The sequence below is a fragment of the Gadus macrocephalus genome, chromosome 1 (genome assembly GCF_031168955.1).
Source record: "Gadus macrocephalus chromosome 1, ASM3116895v1".
NCBI lineage: Eukaryota > Metazoa > Chordata > Actinopteri > Gadiformes > Gadidae > Gadus > Gadus macrocephalus.
The window spans coordinates 2,525,816-2,530,541 of record NC_082382.1 but is presented as its reverse complement, the minus strand read 5'-3'; the positions used below and the strand labels follow the sequence as shown (position 1 = coordinate 2,530,541).

The following is a 4,726-nucleotide window of genomic DNA, read 5'->3' as shown; positions in this document are numbered from 1 at the left end:
TGCACCTCGGAAGGCTGGTGCCCGTGGCATCTGGATCACACTGCGTGATCCACTTGCGCATGAATACAGGCACACAAACACATGCATGCGCGCGCGCACACACACACACACACACACACACACACACACACACACACACACACACACACACACACACACACACACACACACACACACACACACACACACACACACACACACACGTTGCTTAAATTCTTGGTACTCTTGATTCTTGCTACTACCACCAAGATCTGCTACTACCACCAAGATCTGCTAATCACACATTGGACTGTTATTATTCTAAAATAATCACTTTTTAATTGGTTATGTATTTGATTAGCCTATGGTCCAAATGGTGTATCTGATGCCAACAGTTTATGTAACACTGTTGTAACGATGTCACAACCAAATATAATAATTATTGTGTGAGCGTTTGTAATAATAATTTCTACATTTTGTTACAGCGTCAGCATAGAAAATACATAAGCGTGTTGTTTCTTCCCTCTAGTGGTGTGTGTCGTGTATTTCAGTGGTTCTCAAGTTGTCAAACCTCATAACCCATAACCCCCATGGTTCGTTAGTTCATAAAAAAATGATTTACTTGTATTGCAGTAATAGGCTGTGTCCCAATTCATAGGACGCATCCTTCGTAGACCGCGTCCTTCGAAGGATGCGGCCTTCGTAGACCGCGAAGGACACTCCGAAGGCCGAAGAAATGGGACGGTCTAGCCATGGACATAAAGCATTTCTGGTTTACGTAACAAACAGTTACCGCCCTTTCACTTGCGTGACCACGCGCTGCTCCTGTCACCTAGCAACCCTGACAGCTGAACTGACCTGTTAGTAAACAGAAGTTAAACCGGACAGCGCGAAAAAAAGAAACCAACAAAAATTATTATTGATCATTATGTTTTTGTATATAGTAGTTTTATAAAAATGGTTGTAAATAGTCACATGAATGTTTGTTGTAAATAGTTTTATTGTTGTAGGCCTATATGTTTTATAAGTTATATACGAATACATTAGTCAATACAAAAAAGTTAGTATGGGTTTTAATAAATAGTCAATCAAAAAAGTTAGTTAAATAAGTAAGTTTCAATAAATATGTAAATAATAATAAACAATGTGTTAAATATAACAGAACATAAGTTATTTGTCCACCAAACGCTCCAAAATTTAGAAATACCTATCCATTCTTTCCCTGCTTTCCTGGGCTCTTCTCTCCTCTGCCTCCCTTTGTAGCCTCATGTCCTCTTTTATTAACTGGAACATTGACATTTTACATTTACATTTAGGGCATTTAGCAGACGCTTTTATCCAAAGCGACTTACAATAAGTACATTTGTCATAAGAAGTGCATCAATATATCGCTGTCGGTACAGAAAGGATGTTCATAGAACCAAGTGCAAGTACCACAATCGCTAGGCTAACCCATTCCCCGTGTTACAGCCATGATAGCAGCTACTGCAGTTGCTACACAGTTAAGTACTATAATACAATACAACACAGGGTACAATGGTTGCCAGAAGGGGGAGGGTGGCTATGCAGTCGAGGTGGACTCTGAACAGGTGAATCTTGAGTCCTTTTCGGAAGATAGTGAGCGACTCTGGAACATGTCTTCCTCTCTGTCCCTCTTTCTGGACCTTGGCCCTCGCTGTCTTTCCTCCTCCTGATCTTGTCCTCAACCTCTTGATCCACCACTGCTGTACTTGCTGTACTTGGCCCTGGTGTGTTCTCAGGGATGGAGGCAATTAGGACAGGGGGGTTGGTGGAATGCATATGTCACAATACCTTATCCAAGGGGACAAACCAGGGCCAAGTGGCAGCAGTGGGTTTCCCACCTACCCCCTCTCCTGACCCTGGATACTTGCAATCCTAAGGCAGAGGAAATCAATCATGGCAGTTAACAACAAGAGCAGTATCAAAACAAATTTCAGCAAAAGTTTTTCTTTGCCTGCGGGGGAGACACCTTCCCCTGCAGGCCTATTTTCTCCAGAATTGTCCTAAACAGTAAACACAGAGACATTATTAATCAGAGAAAACAAGAGACACATTTATCAATCATGTTAATAGCCCATGTTAACAATAGGCCATTTATGATAGATATATTTGACCATCTTGTAAAGGTTACATTTAAATTAGCCCTCATCCTATATGAAGCCCATAATAATAAGACAACCAGTAGAAGTCAAAACACCCTTTTTCTTTGTGTGTTTTTCTAGTGCTGTCTAGTACTGATGCGAGCTGTGACTTTTTTTTGTCTTTCTTTCTTTAATAACCCAAAATAGGACATCGTATGATCGTAGTAAACGATTTCTGGGGATGTTGTATCGGTCCTGCTGTTTAATGAGGGCTAATTTAACTAACCTTTACAAGATGGTCAAATTAAGATATATAAATGGCCTATAATAATTTTTATAAACTAACTTACGGATTGTTTCTTTACCCCCAAGCCACACTTGCTGAGTATTTCACCCCGGTGAACAGCTCATCATTCTCCCCCCTCAATAGAATAAATCGAGCAGTATGCTGCTGGCCCCCTAAACCAAAACCAAATGTTAGAATTAGTTTTGCTTTACAAACCAAAGCAGCTTAAATAGCAAAATAACCAAGTTAACTGGGTAATCAATCCCAACGTCTGTAACGTTACGGTCTGAAAACCAGGGTCCACAACCTGTGTTCGCGTTGGTCCATTTATCTAACCTTACAGAATAGCAAATTATCTATATAATCGCCACAATTTCGGTAAATAACCATTTTAACCTCTTAAATTTGAAACTATAGGGCTTAACGGGTGTTCTTAGTTAACGTTACAGCGTCACTAACTGTAACGTTACCTTACTTATATTGCCTATTACTTTAATGAAAAAAGTTTTAAGGGCCCTTGTATTTTTAACATTTGTATCGTTAAATACTCGAGTGACTAGAAACTTGTGCGAGTTTATTTTTTGCAGGGTGGTAGCGGGAAGCTCGTGAATATTCATGAGGGAACTCATCCCTCATTGGCTGGGACTTGGCTCGCTGGTATTTGTCAGAGGGCTTGTGAAAACAGGGGCTTGTGAAAATCACGAACGCAAATAAATGAAACGTTGTTATAAATCAACACAAATCATTGTATCAATAGTGTGACACATGTTATAGCCTACAGTAGTTGTTTTTAGACGAGTTAGCATTACGAGCTAACGTTTGTTTTGGCACTTACAAAAGGTAGCTATAGAGTTGCCGTGTAGTAGGTGGATTGATAGGTGAAAATCAATATTAAAATTAATTTAGCCCTACGCGAAAATATTCTATGGATAGGCCTACAGATTTTATGGCCCTTCTTTCTATAATGTAATTGGTTGTGGGGTGTGGCAGAACCACTATGAACAAATATCAGAAATCATACGGTTTATTGTTATCCATCTACACCTAACCTCCAGCAGCTCCATCTCCTCAAAGTTGACATGGGTCTGGCAAATGTTGCAAGCTTTAATAAATCCTGCCATTATGCTCACTACTTCTAGAAACAGAACAGAATGGAATCTTAATGGAAATATCAAGACATGGATGGACAACAATTAGAAAAAAAAACAAGGAAACAATCACCAGCTGCCGAAAGCACTGCGATGCGCTATACATAACGTTATAAAATATAATAAATAAAAAAATGATTTACTACAGTAGCCCAGGCTGTGACACATAACAGTTTCACAGGGGCTTTTAGACGAGTGAGCTAACGTTTGTACTTACAGAAAGGTAGCTATAGAGTTGCCGTGTAGTAGGTGGGTATCATGTGTCACATTATTGCTAAAATGATTCGTGTTAATTTATAACAACGTTTAATTCATTTGCCGATGCGCTATACATAACGTTATAAAATATAATATATACAAAAAGGATTTACTACAGTAGCCCCCGTGACACATAACAGTTTCACAGGGGCTTTTAGACGAGTGAGCTAACGTTTGTACTTACAGAAAGGTAGCTATAGAGTTGCCGTGTAGTAGGTGGGTATTATGTCACATTATTCGTGTTGATTTATAACAACGTTTAATTCATTTGCGTTCGTGATTTTCACACAAGCCCTCTGACAAAGTCCCAGCGAGCTAAGTCCCAGCCAACAAGTCCCAGCCAATCAGGGATCAGTTCCCTCATGAATATTCACGAGCTTCCCGCTACCACCCTGCAAAAAAAAAATTCGCAGCCCGCGAGTAGAACGTTGCCATCTTGGAAACGGAAGCTGATTAGCTGTATTACGGCGAATCAGGAAGTGCTTGTGCAAGTATTGCTAAAAGACAATGAGCGAACAAAATGCTGCAACAATTAGGGCTAAACTCAATGCAAAAGCCATTGATCCATTATTCAATTGATAATTGATGGACTTCAAAGATTAAGGTTTGCCATCTGTTCTGCCACCCACTTCATTAGGCCCCCGACCAGTCTGCTGGGATTGGAACCACTGGGGGAATTTAGTAAATGTAGTTTGATCTGAATCACAGTTTTGGTATTAAATATCAAATGATACACAAAATACATAAAACAACTTCATATTCGAAAGAGAGAGAGAGAGAGAGAGAGAGAGAGAGAGAGAGAGAGAGAGAGAGAGAGAGAGAGAGAGAGAGAGAGAGAGAGAGAGAGAGAGAGAGAGAGAGAGAGAGAGAGAGAGAGAGAGAGAGAGAGAGAGAGAAGAGTGTGCAGGAAGCAGGTTTTCTATTACATTTCCTTCCTGGCATTTTTCACTGCA

The 4,726-nt window shown here is 40.0% G+C and overlaps 1 long non-coding RNA gene across 1 annotated transcript; it reads right to left on the bottom strand.

The window, feature by feature from the left end:
• Nucleotides 1–1,231: 1,231 nt before the first annotated feature.
• Nucleotides 1,232–2,925, bottom strand: LOC132465623 (uncharacterized). Its single transcript, XR_009527642.1, has 2 exons — nt 2,447–2,925; nt 1,232–1,875 (listed from the first exon to the last, which is right to left on the bottom strand). It is a non-coding gene; the product is annotated as an uncharacterized LOC132465623 (long non-coding RNA).
• Between the last annotated feature and the right edge of the window lie 1,801 nt (nt 2,926–4,726).